General features: G+C 38.0%; 1 protein-coding gene across 2 annotated transcripts in view; it reads left to right on the forward strand.

Annotated features, from left to right (window-relative positions):
* LOC111144258 (family with sequence similarity 19 member A1, C-C motif chemokine like) overlaps positions 1-16611 on the forward strand; it is a 515095-nt gene that overhangs the window by 177413 nt on the left and 321071 nt on the right. The gene's annotated exons all lie outside the window — the stretch shown is intronic.

The following is a 16611-nucleotide window of genomic DNA, read 5'->3' on the forward strand; positions in this document are numbered from 1 at the left end:
GTATTAGAAAAGAAGCAACCAAAAGTTTAAGATGGAGGGGCACCTGGGTGGCTCAGTGGGTTAGGTGTCTGCCTTTGGCTCAGGTCATGATCTCAGGGTCCTGGGACCGAGCCCCACATCAGGCTCTCTGCTCAGCAGGGAGCCTGTTCCCCGCCCCCCAGCCTTTCTCTGCCTGCCTCTCTGCCTACTTGTGATCTCTGTCTGTTGAATAAATAAACAAAATCTTTAAAAAAAAAAGTTTAAGATGGAAAGTAACAGTGGGGAGAGGGGCACAATAATTAATTCAGAGTTTCGAGAGAAGGTTTCAGCAAACAGTGTCTATAAAGCCAATAACCGAAGGGCAAAGAGTGTTTGGAAGATGAGCTCAGGGAAAAACATTCCTGTTAAAGAATCAGCAGCTGTGTACGCCTTGAGATAGAAAAGGCTTGGTCTGTACAAGGATCTGAAAGAAGGCCTGTGGCTAGGCCGTAAGGAAGAGGAGGTGGAATGATTAAGATTAGCTTGGAGAAGAAAGCAAGGGCTAGGTAGCACTGAGCTTTGTAACCCAGGTGAGAAGTTGAGATTCAGTTTCAATACAGACAGAAGCCCGAGAAGAGATCATGTGTAAGGCTGAGAGTTAAGAAAGAGCTTCAAGCTGCCCTATGGAGAATGGCTTAAAGAAAATCAACAGTGTCTCCCTAAGCTTCCTCCTTACTGATCAAAGGGAAAATTTCCAATCTTCCTTATCTGGGGCTAGTTTCTTGCTGGTGAACTCTGGAATGTTAGATGTTTTCATTTTCCATGCAGCAGGGACTGGGGGAGATGGTGCTCAGAAGGCACTTACTTGGTAAGTAAAAGCAGTTTTTTATAGCAGAACCACTTAAGATTGCATTTACTGTTGTTTTGAAAATCACCTCATCATTCATAATTTCATTAGGTCATAACTTACTTCCAGGAAAACTATATTTTACATCTCCCTACCTTCTTTGCACAAAAACACCACTTTGGGTATTTTTAAAATTTAAAATTCAAGAACATGTGCCAGATCAGCATATTTCTCTGATTTTCTCCTCTCTAGGTGGAAAATATTTTTAGGCATGTTACAACAGAGAACTACTAAATGACCTTCAGAACTTAATTTGAGTGCATAAGCATCACAGAGTGAATGCGGGAGTCTCATTAGGATTTTTGTTTTGCACCATGTTTTTTTCTGCTTATCTGGTTCATCTTTCCTTTTTGCTCATTTTACTTTGGCATGTATTTCTAGAGAAACTGAAGTTGTAAAAATTGAATTGAGGGTTTTCTTTTTTTGCACTCCATGTGTTGATGAATTGTTAAATAATAATGTAATAATAAGCACTTATCTAGTGCTCTATTCAAGGACTTCTTATTTGCAACTCTGCCCCCAGAGAACACTGAAAATTTTTCCTCTGTAAAGTTTCCCAAGAAACATCAACTAATCTGTCTCTTCTTCTTCTTTTTTTTTTTTTTTTTAAGATTTTTTATTTATTTATTTGACAGACAGAGATCACAAGTAGGCAGAGGCAGGCAGAGAGAGAGAGAGAGAGAGAGGAGGAAGCAGGATCCCTGCGAGCAGAGAGCCTGATGAGGGACCTCAGGACCCTCCTGAGATCATGACCTGAGCCAAAGGCAGAGGTTTTAACCCACTGAGCCACCCAGGTGGCCCTAATCTGTCTCTTCTTGATGTACCCCAAAAAATGCTGGGGTTTTTCATTTATTAGTTATCAACTAAGTGAGTTGGAGGATACACATCTGTGAAGTAGAAAGTTGTTTCTCTTGATTTGGGTTTGAAGTCTAGTAAGGCAACTTTGCTCAAATGCATGCTCTTTAAATGTGGAAGGACAGCCTTCTGCATGTTCTTTATCGGCCTCACCCATTCATTTGTATGTTTATGTGAATTCAAATAAATAATCAACCATGGACAAACACTATAGGCAAGTCAGCCAGTGCTCATCAAATTCTGGCACCTGATTAAGGTTTGTCCCTGCCTAGAACTGAGAACATATAATATATTAATTATGAGACTCCTATTGAGTGAGGCAAATCGTAAGCAGAAATGGCAGAGGAGCTTGTAGTAAATAAAAGATGAAAGATACCAAATGAAAACCTATAAGGAAGTGTTTTTTGGCCAACCTGTGTTGTCCCAGTATTTGAAATGTAGATGATTTTAAAGAGAAACTAGGATTCACATTATCCCTTGAAAAATCAGTCATTTGGCAAAAGTGGGTCCTCATTCCTGCTTGGCCCAAATCAGCAGGAACTAAGTAGTGTTTGCCCTTTCAAAGAGGAGACACATGCGCCCTGGTTTGCAAGGGTCCCTGCCTCTCATTATTTTTCTTTTTTTTTTATTTTTTTAAATTTTTATTTCTTTTTAGTGTTCAAGAATTCATTGTTTATGCACCACACCCAGTGCTCCATTCATTACTTCTTTTAGCATCTCACATACTTTAGTTTTTTACAGTCCTTGCTATATCCCTGCGGCCTTTTAAGTGCACGATCGTTAGACCACTAACATCACTTACGGGATAGGCAGCTTCTACATGACCCCGCAACCATTGCCTGCCCTTAGTTGTCATGCCCTTGTGTGATCTGCTCCTTTGGTGCGTGGACTGGGGCTAGTGACCATCTTCTGAAAAAACAAAATTCAACAAAAGTAATGGGATCTTCTAAGATTCGGTTATACAAGGATGTGACATCCATCTCGCTGGCATTCTCTATCTTGCCTTCTTAGAGGGCATGCTTTCATGAAGCAAGCTGCCATGGTGACAGGGCACACTAGGTAAGGAAGCAAGGGTGACCTGGGGTGAAGGGCTAGTCAAGAATTAATGCCCTCAGTCCAACACCCCGTAAGGAACCAAATCCTGACAACAACCACACAAGTGAGTGTGGAGGCAGATCCTTCACTGGTTGAGCCTTCAGATAATACCATCCTCCTGGCTGATCCCTTGGTTATAGCTTGAGAGACCCTGAAGCAGTGGATCAGATAAGCTGTACCCAGATTCCTGACCTAAAGAAACTGTGTTGTGTTAAGCTGCTAATATCAGAATAATGGGCTAAGCAGCAATAGAAAAATAATAATATATCTTATTCCTTCAGAGAAAGATGGTGCTTTGAGTAGCCTATATAAGAAACTTTCCTTGGGTTTAGAGAAATCAAAGCAGTGAATTTTTCTATTCCCAAGCTGTAATTTTAGCATGATGACTGACGTTGGAGGTAGTCAGTTGCTATGAAACGAAAGGTTGCCAAAGGTGAGTTAAGTGTCAAGGAGACTGTTCTACAGAAACATTGTTCATATATTACTTTCTCATTATTGTTTGCGTGGATCTTCTTTTAAGCCCCTTCAGATGGGCTGCCAAATACTCTGATTATTCAAAAAAGCTGGACACTCTTGACCATACCAAGTTCTCAGAAAGCCAGACTCCTATAGGAGAGTATTAGAAACTGCAGACTCAGCATTGCTTTCCCAGTTGGAAAATGGGGTACTATGCATTTCTCTATTGAGAAAGCTTTGGAAAACCCCCACATGGCACCTGTTCTTGTGTTCAGTTTAGAGATAAAAATTAATAAGACATAGAGTGCTATGCATGGTATCTTTAGCTTCTGAGATTGTGATATTTAAGGTTTAAGTGTTATTAACAGCGCAGTAGTATTTTACTTGAAACTATTTTGACAGGTTAACGCATTCAAATACCGAAGCGGAAATTAGGAATGATGAGTGCTAGGTTGTTGCTTCAACTTGCACCTCAGTTACATCTTCATTTTTCTGCTTCTATACAATAGTGATTTTTTTTCAGATTAACCCGAACATCCTTTTAAAGCACTTAAGGATATTCACGTATACATAGTTCAACATGTGTTTTAATGTAATTTATTGTAGCCCTTAAACCATTTCTTTGCATAAAATTTGCATTCCTGCAAACCTTATGTAAACACATAATGCTTAGTAATTATGACAAATTATTAGTAATATTGACAAATTTAATTTCTTATTGGGTAATAATATCGTGTTTTATAAGTGTTTATATGTTATGCATATGAGGGTGATAAATACCAGTTGGATTTAGTTGAAAATAAAAAAGAAATATCATTTGTTATCTAGGTTCAAGCAGTTAATAGATAAAATGTTAAAAGCATAAGTCATCAAAATCATGTTTCTCTATTATCTCTTGTTTCAGTAAACTCTCCCAAATAATTAGCCCATCATAAAATCCTTGTAGTATTCAATACATTTGACCTGAGGGATGTGTATATAGTTTTATTATCAATCAGCAGCATCACCTGGCCCTTGCTTCTGGTGAAAATGGTAGTTTGAGACAGCTTTCACTCTTCAAAAAAAACCCATTGACTAATCTTGCCCAAGTTCACCTTTTAAAGTTTTCCCAGGACCCACTCATTGTCCGTTAAGCATGCAAAGTAGATCAAAGGTTAATGATTCTTAATTGGGCTTCATTAAGTGATAATATAAGATCTCGAGCTCCTCATTATGCTCCAGGATTGAACAGCAATGTCATAACATCAGGAAATAATGAACTAGAAGACATGCATTATCATGCATTAGAACACTCCGGCAACTTATTATGTTTCAGATACATTGTCTCAAGTGAGGTATAAAGTGAGGTGCATAGTAATAGCTTGGTCAAGTTCCCATTTTGAGAATGAACTATATAGTTTCCCTATAATGAAGACCTTCAGATGTGAACTGCTATGATTTAGGAAGACTCTATTGGATCCTGTTTATATTTTGTTCCTATTTATTAGCTGCCCTCAACCACAAGAGACAAGGTTATATGATCAACCCACCGCTTGCACAGTCCACTTGAAACATAGCTTTTTAATCACGCATCACTTTTGAATTCAAGTGCTATCTGTTGCTTCTTTTCCCGTGTGGCGATTTCAAACCCACTTTGCTAATACAAGGGATTAAGAGAGCATATTTGCTACTAAGCACATTTTATTTAGATCAGGGTCAGTTGTGTAGTTTTCATTTTGCTCAGGGAATGGGAATCCATGCATACTGAACAGTCGTACTGTAGTTAACATGTCAGGGAAAATTAATGCACAAATGCGTAGTGTAATTCCATGTGCTTCAGAGATAACCGCAATGAGGGATAATGAGCTAAGCTTGGTCTTCTGTAATGCAAAACTAATATACTCAAAAAGATATTGTCCTTCATCACAGTTTAATGTAATTGCTCCTAATCCGTAACCTGAACAATAAACTCAAACATCTTATCCAAACACTAACATTAAGCTCCCTGTCTCCAGGATGTCAATATGACATCTTACATTCATATCCCTCAGAGAAGAGCCGGACAGCAAAAAGTGCCTCCTATACCATGTTCTCCCTGAACTTTGCTATAAATTTCTGTGAATAAGGGAATCAAATGACTGAATTGATCCTAACACTTATAACTCAGATGATTGACAGAAGATGGATATGGTGATGAAATAAGTCATTTTTACAAGATACATGACAGCAATCTCATCCTAAATCCTATACAAAAGCAAGTAGCAGATTTGATGGGCCTTGCAGGGCTGGAAGCTCAGAAAATTGTTAGAGTTCATATTTCGGAAACACTGGCTAGAAGCCTTATCAACATATTTTTCACTTTTAAGCTGATAAGCACTGTGTGTGCACACATGTATGTATGTGTGAGCATGCATTTAAGAAGAACAGAATGAGAGTGATTTTATTTTTGTGAGTATAAAAATTATCTTTTACCCCAATAAAATAACCTGAAATGTTACAAATATAGTTTGGGGGATGTCTTTCCTTCTATCTCCAGATGAGTACTATTGATTAGCTCCTATATATACTGGGAACCTGGGAGCTCCCATTTGTTAACACAACAGGTGCTGAATAAATATTGGATTTGAGTAAATGAGCGAAGATTAAGTACACACTCATGTAGAATTGTTCTAGCAGGGGAAAAAGAAGATAATAGGTCCAAAGGATATTGACTGTCACATGTATACACTTAATCTTTGTCAAAGTAACATGTGGGCCACTATTTTACTTGTAAAAATTGTTGGTTCCTGAGCCCAGTGTGATGAAACAGATTCTCAAGGGTATAAGACTAGGGAAGTGTGCTTTACACATGCACCCAGGAAATCATCATTCTGCATTCTTCGTTTGAGTAACCAGTGGTATAAATTCAATTTCCTGTTTGGGATGCTTTTTATCCCCCCATTCATCAACTTGATAAATATTTAACTCAGATATGTGACAGGAGCACTGCCCAAACACTTTCGCATGAAGCTGCCACACTGTTTGGGTGACAGATCCGAAGACACAGCACACATGCTCATAAACTAATCCATTTTGGGACAGCAGGAAGGGCAGCCCTGAAGATGGGGCATTTGAGGGGCCCTTGACTGGGTCTGTAGGAGCCAGTCAAGCAAAGGCAAAGAAGGGAAGAGACAGAGCAAGGACATGTGCTACTAGAGAAAATCTGATCTGTGGGCCCAGAGTCAATAAAAGAGGGTAGATTTGAAACCTAGAGAGACTTAATGGCTGGAAAAGGGAGTGGAGGATCTTGGCACAGAAGGGAAGGTATAGAGGAGGGAACTACCTGTGTTCATCAGTCTTCAGTGCCTTCAAACCACTTTCACGGTTTTGCCCCGCCTCGGCACGCTTGTACTCTTACTTCCTCAATATGTTGTTCTGCCTCTAATCATTTCTTTTCTTAAATGCATTTGTTTTAAAGATTTTATTTATTTATTTATTTGACAGACAGATCACAAGTAGGCAGAGAGACAGGCAGAGAGAGAGGGAAGCAGGCTCTCAGACACGGGGCTCGATCCCAGGACCCTGGGATCATGACCTGAGCCGAAGGCAGAGGCTTTAACCCACTGAGCCACCCAGGCGCCCCTTAAATGCATTTGTTTTAGAGAAAGACTTCATATCACTATATGAATGCAGCACTGGCATCATCTACCATAATTAGAAGGTCACTTTTTAAGTGAATTAAACAGAAACTAAGTTAGATTGTTAAATTCTAAGTCAGTGTTCTTACCGTCTGAAGATACTAAGCACGAAGACTGTTCTTTGTCAAGGGAGGGGAACTGGTATTAGGAAGGAAGTAAAGCTAACTTAGCACCAATATGAGACTTTATCTTCGTAAGATAATTGAAAAACAAATTTTCCCAACAAGCGATCCATGGTAATTTAGTGACTGAGCCATGTACCACCCCTTTGGAGTAGGATCTACTATCATCTTGAAGGTCTTCTGTAATACATTTCTTCCTCTTTGGGAATAATTATTTTAAGTCATAAAGATTTTGAATTTTGTCCTAAGGGCAATTAGAAACTGTTGGAGGACTTTTTAAACAGTTCATGGTATGCTTCCCTGACCTGTCCACTGAGTTCATGGTATGCTTCCCTGACCTGTCCACTGAGTTCATGGTATGCTTCCCTGACCTGTCCACTGAGTACCCCGAACAGCCTGAAGCCAAAGCAGCAAGCTGAGAATACCTTTGAGTTTCCAGACTCTGTTTTCAACATTCAAGTGTGATTTTGTGCTCTCTAGCCTCATACAGCTGCCTCTCATAATAATAATGGACCCCTGGGCAAAGCCTGTTGCACTGTGATATGAGAGAAGATACTAGGCTTTTCTTTACTTTCTCTCACCATCTGACCCCTCTTCACTCCCATAGGGACAGGCACATAGTAGTACACAATAAATGTGTGTTAGGAAGCAAACACATTCATTGTGTTTATAGTGGGGCTCTTAGTGGCCTCCAACACATGCATTTTTAGGGTTGAAAATCATAGATGTCATGCATTTATTTCTTTCTCATACTGAAGGAAAATACGTTTTGGGATTATCAATAGATTGATATTTCTATATCTCAGATAGGCTTCTAAGAATTCTCAGTTGGCATCAACTACTAAGGGAGCAGGGCTCTGCATTCTCATTACTCCATTTAACCAATGCAATTCAGTTTTTGTATTTTACAAGCTGGGCTCTGGGTCAGATTTCCATTGCTGAAAAGAATCCCTGTCTTGTCCCCATTTGGAGCTAGAAATGATAGTTGTTTCTTCTATAGGTGTCTCTACCTTCCTATTAACCGTTCTTTGTGCACTTAATCTGCCTGAGCTATTTCCTTCCCTCTTCTTTATTTTTTTATCCTTTCACCTCTTCCTCTCTGTACCTTCCCTATTTCTCTGCTTCCCTCCTTTCTCCCCATTTCCAATTCATTCATTCATTCATCTATCCATTCACCAAACATAGAACATCCCAAACTTTTTACTCAGTGCTCAGGATATATTGACTTGCTTTAGGCTAGCAGGGTAGCTCAAACTTTTGAGGATGGCACATTAATTTCCCACTTTGCTAGGAGGTGGCCCCTTAAAAACACACCACTGTGTTGAGTCCATAAAATAATCTCCTAAAAATCATCCGTCCTTCTTTCCCCTGTGGGTAATTAGCAGATTTTTGAAAACATGAGAAACTTGTTGAGACAATGAATCAGGCCAGTTTCCTAGATACTCGCCCCATCTTCAGGTCTGCACTCTGTTTCGGGCCAAATTTTTATGGAAATTAGGAATATCTGTGCAATAATGAAACCCTGAGTCCCATGCTAAATTCATCTTGCTTGTCATTATTTGGTGTGGATAAAAAATAAAATATGAGCATTGCTTCTTTGTCTACTCCCCACATAACTTGAAATAATTTTCTGTGCATATGCAGTCTTTCAAAGTATCCTTGAAATTTTTATTTATGGAAGTATCGCAAGACATAGAAGTGTGCAAATTATACATGTAGAGCTTAATGTATCATCACAAAGTGAGCATAGAAGATCCTAGGAAAACATGATCAGTGACTCAGACTTTCTCATGCCTCTCCTATTTATCTCCACTTGTGGCCAAAGGTATGATCCTACCAATACCCTACAGACTGCTTTTGTGTTTTTGTGAAGTTTGGTGATGGGTGGATACACTGTGGTCCCATTTGTTCCACAGTATGTTAGTGAAATGAATTATGTTAACTGATACAGTTTATCACTGCATCATACAGTTGTGTGGCCATTTCTAGAACTCCTCTGTAATACTGAATTTCAGTTTGAAGCTACTATAAATAATGATGCTATGAACTTTATTGTATGTGTTCTAGAAACATGCACTGCTCTTAGGTACATATTTAGGTCTGTGTTTTGGGGTCACTATATGCAAAGCATTAGTTTAGTTTTAGTAGAAAATGCCAGGAAGTTTTTCAGCATGTTTTATGCATTTATATTGGTGCTAGGAGCAGTCTATGATAATTCTCTTGGCTTGACATTCTTGCTAGTACTTGATCCACCAGTCTTTTTTATTTTTTACCATTTGGGTGAGTATTACAGTGGCATTTCTGCCTTTAATTTGCATTCTATTAATCACTAATGAACATTTGTTCATGAGTTATTGGCCTTTGGGATGTGGTGTTCTGAGGTTTCTATTTCAATTTCTTGCCTATTTTTACTGTATTGTCTAGCTTTGTCTCCCTGATTTATAGAAATTATTTTATATTCTGGATATAAGACCTTTGTTATCTGTATTATGTATTCTGTTCTGTAGACTCCCTTTACATTGCTTGCTTTTAAACAACAGAAAATTTTAACTTGAACATAGTCCTGTTTCTAAGCACTGTTTTGCATCCTGTTTAAGAAATTCTCACTTAGGCGAAATGAAGTTTTGTGCTACCTAACTTTCCAGAACATTGGTGAGAGGAAGTTTGCAATGTGAGTTCCCATTTCAGAGCTTGGTTAATTATTTTAGTCATTTGGCTTTCATATGGAATTTCTAAATGGATTAGAATTTCTTAGATATTTTTCTGTAAGCCTTTCAAAACTAGTATCTGTTAGACTTGTATTAATGTCTACAGAAGCAATGCTGGCTCTTGCAGTGCAGTCCTTGTGTTTCTGTTAAGCATTAAGTGGTTTAGAGAGAAAGACAATAGATACTCTTATCTCTGAATTCTATGCTTCCTTGCACTGAGGATAAAACCATGGATAAGTAAGAAAAGTTGATATTTCAATACCGACCACCATTTTATACAATGGTTCTTTTAGTTAATTTTTATTAATCCATGTAATTTTGATGAAGTATATTCTTTGTTGCCTGTCATTTCTATTTCCTTCATAGATAAGGGACCAAGTGGAATAAGAATGGCTTATGACCAGGCTCAGGTCTTTCTAGATCTAGGCTATAATTATTAATTTTAGTTAGATGACCACTAGTGATTACATTCTCAGGGGCTTGTTTGTACCAATTGAAATACATGGAGAGTGATTTAAAATCTTGAAATGGAAAATTGTAGGATTGAAGTTGTATGAAGGTGGGATCTATGTCTTGTTCATCATCATATTCATGATGGCTAGGCACATAGTGGGTGCTCAATAAAAGTTACTCCAATGGAAGAAAAAAGAGAAAGAAAGAAGGAAAAAAAGATGGATGGATGGATGCATGGATGTAGTAGACACAGTAACTAGGATTGTCCCATCCTTGGCTCTTTCAATTTAGTATACTTGTCAACCATATGTCACTGTTTTCTGGCACAAGAAATCTTGCCCCAGAGAGCAAATTTGTTTTAAATGTTGCTTTGTAATGACCTTTAGTAACATTCAACCTTGTATTTTTTTTTTTTATTAATTCTATTTCATAAATTCCTGGCTCTGTATTCCCAGTTTAAATATCACCTCTTGGTTGGCAACCTGTTTCAGTTACACATTTGCATATTTAAATATGGCTGCCCACTCACAGCCCTGTCCAAAACTCTGATTTCATGGCCTCATTGAGAGTGTCTCACTCCCAGCACTGGCCTGGCAGAAGTTCGCAAACGGAGCTCACAACAGGTACTCTGTTACCGGAAAGAAAATAAAATTAGAGAAGGTAAATTTTATATTCAGATAAAAATAGACTGAATGGTGGCTGGTTCGCTTAATTATGTGGCTATCCTCTTCATTCAAATTCTTTAATCTCTCTGAGCTCAGTTACTTCATCTCTAAAATAAGGCTAATAATTACACCTCCCTCAAAGGGAGGATTTGAACATGAGAGGAGACAATGCAGGATAAGGTTCTGACACAAAGGGAGCTGCCATTGTTACTGCTCTTGCCCCTTCTGTAATTCTCATTGGCATCATTGGTATTCTTGGTTATCTACACTACGAATTCTCCTGGCATGTGAGTGAATTTTGGAAACCCAGTTACGGAGGAGAAGTTTGCTTGGTGAGAATGAATAAGAACAAAGGAAGCTGGTGAACTTCATAGATGTTTATATCAGGCTCCAGGGTTTGGGTGAATTCCTTCTCTACTTGAAGGAGATTCTATCAAAAGGACTGCTATTGTATGCAATCAGCCCTCTCTCTCCTTTGAATGGTTTCAGAAAGAGAGAGAACAATAACAAATTCTAACATTTTTCCTTCAGTATTCATTGTCAGTCACCAAAAACTTCTTTTATGGCTACATTATACTATAGTGAAAGAAATGATTAATTAGATCACAGCTTATCTAGGATTCACTACATTACAGCTTGAAAGTCTTTCTGATACGGGGAGGCTGGCCACACTTTCGGATAAGCTTTAAGTGATATCAGCCTGTCATTAGGAGAGCATTTGCAAATATTTCCTCAAGACGCTGCCACTCATCCATCTGAACTTGGTTTTTAATGAGTTTTGCTTTCTGAAGACAAAGTATTGAGCTGGGAAAAGTTCCCTCTTGAAGTCTGTCACCCCAAGTGAGTTGGAAGGGGTTTGTGAGAACAGAATAGGAAATTCAACACAGGAGCTGTTAATATATATATTTTAATATACTTTTTTGAGCCAGGAAAATATAAAGTTTTCATTGATTCCTGATTTGATATGTATCTGGGGCTTCCTCAAACAAAGTAATATGAAATTTGAGTGAGACCACAGTTTGAATACAATAAATATAGTACCTATTCCAAGACACAGTTTTAACAAATACCTCTTACTTCACATTGACGTGCCAGTATTTTCAGATACTGCTCATATTACAGTGCTCATGTTTTAGAGACCTTAACAACTCATTAGCATAGCAGGTTGAATTCAAAACCTTGGTTTCAGCCAGTGTGAGGTGTGGACTTGAAACATCCCCTGGGGGATGTTTGATGTGAGTGGTCCTCACACTGCATTTTGAGAAGGGACTGGTGAATGTTGTTTTATGATTAGTGTACACTGCGTCTATCTTGTTTTTAGTTTCTTTTGTTCTGTTGTTCTGTTCACTGGCAAACACATTATACTTTTTTTTTTTTTTTTTTTTCCTTGGGGTGTATTTTCTCTACTAATATCCCTCCTTTGGAACCCCCAGCAACTAGGCAAAGAGCTGAGTACATACTCAGGGTAGCATGTATCATTAATTTAGATCTTAAAATGTTTTCCCCAAGACATATAGGACTATGATCACAGAAGCATTTATTAGCTTGTTCAAGCGTGAAAAACCATGGTTATCATCAAAATAGAGTTCATCACCTGCATAGATAAGTTGAAACTAAAACTTGTGGCGTTCTAAAGATCCTAAGCCAAAATTGTACCCAGTAATGTTTGTCTTTGTGTCTCTGTGCATTTGGCTTAGGTGTTGTTGTAGAATGGTAGAGTGATGTCTCTGAGGAAATGTTATGGATTGGTCAAGTTCCATATTAGTAACTTGGATTTACCAGCTCAGCCTAATTCTGTGCTTATCACAGATATATATTTTTTTATTATTACAGCAAAGACAGTAGAATCAAAGAAAGGGAGAGAAGACTTTTTTCCAGTGGGGCCAATACTTGACTTAAGGTCCCGACATAACAGGGAAATTTTACATCATGCAGGTTGGAGGCAAATACCCATAGGACCCTACACCAAACGATCATGGGCAATTGGTTTTCACCATGGCCAATTTAGGGATCCTGGTTGATGTAGTCATTATCCAGGACCTGATTTGATGGTATTGGAGTAATCTCCTCAGTTATAATAGCCATTGAATGAATTACTTGCTTCCTTTTGGTTCAACCATTAAGTGAATTCTCAGTGTAAGGCTTCCTTCCACGTTCTTGGTTTCTCTCCTTTGCTTTGGTCTCCCTTTTGTTCCTAAAGCCCTGCATAAATGTATCATTAACTTTAATTCCTAAGTATTTTTCTAAGCTATGAGAATTGTGTCACTCTGGCTCAACAACTATTTGAGTGACTACTATGTGCCATTTGCAGGGGCTTTAAGGGAATAAGCAACAAAGCTTCTTTTCTCATGGAGATCACTATAATTAGAGGTAAGCACATGTCTTTTGGTTATAAGATGAGTAAGTTCTGAGGGTCTAATATATAGCACAATGACTGTCACTAATAATATTATGGTATATACTTGAAATTTGCCAAAACAGTCTATGTTAAGTATTCTTACCAAAAGAAAAAGAAACACAACTTTGTAAGGTGATAGATGCATTAAATAACTTGATTGTGGGAATCATTTTACAATGTACACATATATCAAATCATCCTATGGTACATTTTAAATGTATTTCAGTTTTATTTATCAATTATACTGTGATAAAAGCTGGAGAACATAAACAAATGTGATTAAAATCATAATGAATATTTTAGTAGGGAAGCAAAGGAGGCTCTAAAAGCATATCAGGGGCTTTATCTAGTGTAAGGAGATAAAAGATGTTCTGGAGAGCATGATGGATCATCTGAGACCTGATGTTTGGCAAGGAGTTAAATCAGGGATGGAGGGGCTTGTGGTATAGTTGAGAAGAGGGAACAGAGTATAGAAATGTGTGCAGAGAGGTCCAGGATGGCTGAAAAGCAACTGGTACAAAATATAGTAGAGTATCTTTGGGATAAGATGGTAGGTGTGGACAGACAGTTCAGGGCTTTTTAAGGCTCGTTAAAGATGCTGAGCTTTATCCTATGGGGAATGAGAAGCCATTGAAGTAGTTTAAGTATGAGGAATCAGCCATAGGACCTACCTCTTGCTCCTAAATAAAAAATAAACATTAGTATTTGTCAGGATAACAGAAGATTTGGAGAAGTCTTAACTTTACATCTCCACGCTATTAACTATGGTGCTTGAAGAGTGGGATCTGCTAGGAAAAACATACCTTATCTTTATTTTAGATAATTCCCTATCATTCAAATATAGATTACTTCTGTATTAAAGAGGTTTATTTTTTAAGATGTCAAGATAAAAGATTGCAAAGCATTGTGTCCTAGCTTCAACATTTTCAACAAAAATGTCAAGAAAGGGAACAGCAAGTTAAACAGAATTAAGGAAAGAAAAACTTGTCCAAAGCAGTTACATTTGAGGCTTAACCAAACAGCAAGAAAGCTAAAAACCAGACTAGGTCTTCTTCCGATGAGACTCCTTCCTTTGGCATGAAGTGATGCTCAGGAGTTTCTTGCATTGTCAAGGACAGGGACTTAGGCAGGGTTGTATTTGTTGAGCCTGCTGCATTCTTGAGAGTGTGGCTTTCATTACTATTTCGAAGACAACATTTTTTTTTTCCCCCAGGCAGAAACATCTCTGAAATGATTATGTGAGCCCATAGGAAAATATGATATTATTTACAGAAATTCTGTTTTTCCCAAGTCTCTCAGGCTACCTAGGGTTTAGAGTTGGGTTACAAAAAAGGGACTAGATCTTCTATCTATCTGTTGTATATGGTAGCTGTATTAGCCAGCTGTATTAGTCATTAACACTGTGTAACAAGCAATCCCAGTTTCTTATGACTGTAAATATTTGTTTATAGGTTCAAGGGTTTATCTTTCATTATGATTCAGTTGGTCTTGGTTCAATTTGGTTGTGATAGGCTGTATTTCAGGCTTTGTGTCAGGTTCTCTTTAGCCTTGTGTGTATTCATTCTGAGACTCAGGAAAGATTGCTGTCTCTCCGGGGTTATGTTCCTCCTGTGGCAAAGGGCTAAAGTTCAAGAGAACTGGTGGAATCTTGCAATGTTTCTTAAAACTGTGGCTTTGAATTGAAATGCTATCACTTCTGCCCACTGTAAAACAAGTAAATGGTCGAGCTCAAAGTCAATAAGATGGAGATGCATACTCTGCCTCCAATAAGGGGACTCACTACCAAGTTACACGACAAAGGGCATGTACAGTTCTATCCCAGGGAGAAAGTGAGGCATTGGGAATAATAATCTAGCCAGCCTTGGTGGCTAAAGTATCATTACATGGGAGTCACCTTTGCTTTTTCCACTTAGACTATGCCATTATACAAATTGAAACTCTTCAACCACTATGAATAAAGACAAAAGACTAACTAGAGAATTATCTCTACAGATACTCTAATAGCAGACTTGATGGCAGCTGATTAAGCAGCAAATCCTGTGCTATCATTATCAAAGATACATTGCACTCAAAAAAATTAAACCATTTGATCAAGCAGTATGATTTTTTTTGCCACATAATATCCACTTAAGGTATTCTTCAGGGATAAAGAATAGTTGTATGCAGTAAATCGGTTAGATATTGTAAAACTAGAACTGAATCATTTTCAGAAATGATATAACATGAGGAGCCTGTTTCAAGAAACAAGCTTGTCACTTTTAGTTAATACGGCTAATTTCTTTCCTTTTTTTTTTTTTTAACCAGAATTGAGTTTGAGTTAGAAGTAATAAAGTAGTAAAAACAAAGTAATAAAACAGAATTAATAAACAACTCAAGAGTATTATTTTTGAATGGGAAAACATGGATAGATTCTAATAGTACCCAATACATTTTCTCTTCAAGATCTCTTTAGCAAAGTGATGCTGCTTTTAAAAATGGTAGCAAGGTGGTCAGAACTAAGAGTCATCTTATAGGTTAACTGAGCTAAAAAAAAAAAAAAAAAATCGGGTAAATTTTGTTGGAGGTCAGCATGTATCCCTAGAGTGCCTAGACACTCTTTTATCACATTTTGCGGATATGTTATTTACCTGCAGTGACCTTCAGTTATGTCCCAGAGGTTTTGATTGTAACTTATAACTGACTGTGCAAATGGGGAAGTCAGGATGACAGAGTGGGTAAGAGCCAGACTTGGGAGACCTTAGTTAAGCTTTGTAACTCTTTGTGCCTCAGATATCTTTTATGTACAGTGGGGATAATAATAGCACTTGTTAGGAGAATTAATAGAACAGATACTTAAAGCACACCTAGAAGATTATCTAACATACAGTTAGTGTTTTTTAATAAATAAATACTTGTTACATAATACAGCTTATAGGTAGAGGATGCAGATGGATCCTGAGTGGGAAACCTGTTTATGTCCTTTTTTTGCTATAGTGGGTTGAATTGTGTCCTCCCAAAAGATATATTGAAGTCCCAACCCCCAGGATCTGTGAATGAGACTTTATTAGGTAACAGTCTTTGCAGATGTAATCAAATTAAGATGAGGTCAGACTGGATTAGATGTGGTTCATAAATTCATTGACTAAAGGCTGTCCTTAAAAGGAGAAGACAGGTTGGAGTTATACACACACACACACACGACGAAGAAGGCCGTGTGAAGATGGTGAAAGACATTGGAGTGATACAGCTACAAGCCAAGAAATGACGAGGATTGTTGGCAACCACCAGAAGCTAGAAAAAGGCAACATGGGATTCCTCCCAAGAGCCTTTGGAAGGAACATGGTCCTGCCATCAATGAC

Source organism: Enhydra lutris, unplaced genomic scaffold (assembly GCF_002288905.1).
Source record: "Enhydra lutris kenyoni isolate GAN:26980312 unplaced genomic scaffold, ASM228890v2 scaffoldscaffold10, whole genome shotgun sequence".
Taxonomy (NCBI): Eukaryota; Metazoa; Chordata; class Mammalia; order Carnivora; family Mustelidae; genus Enhydra; species Enhydra lutris.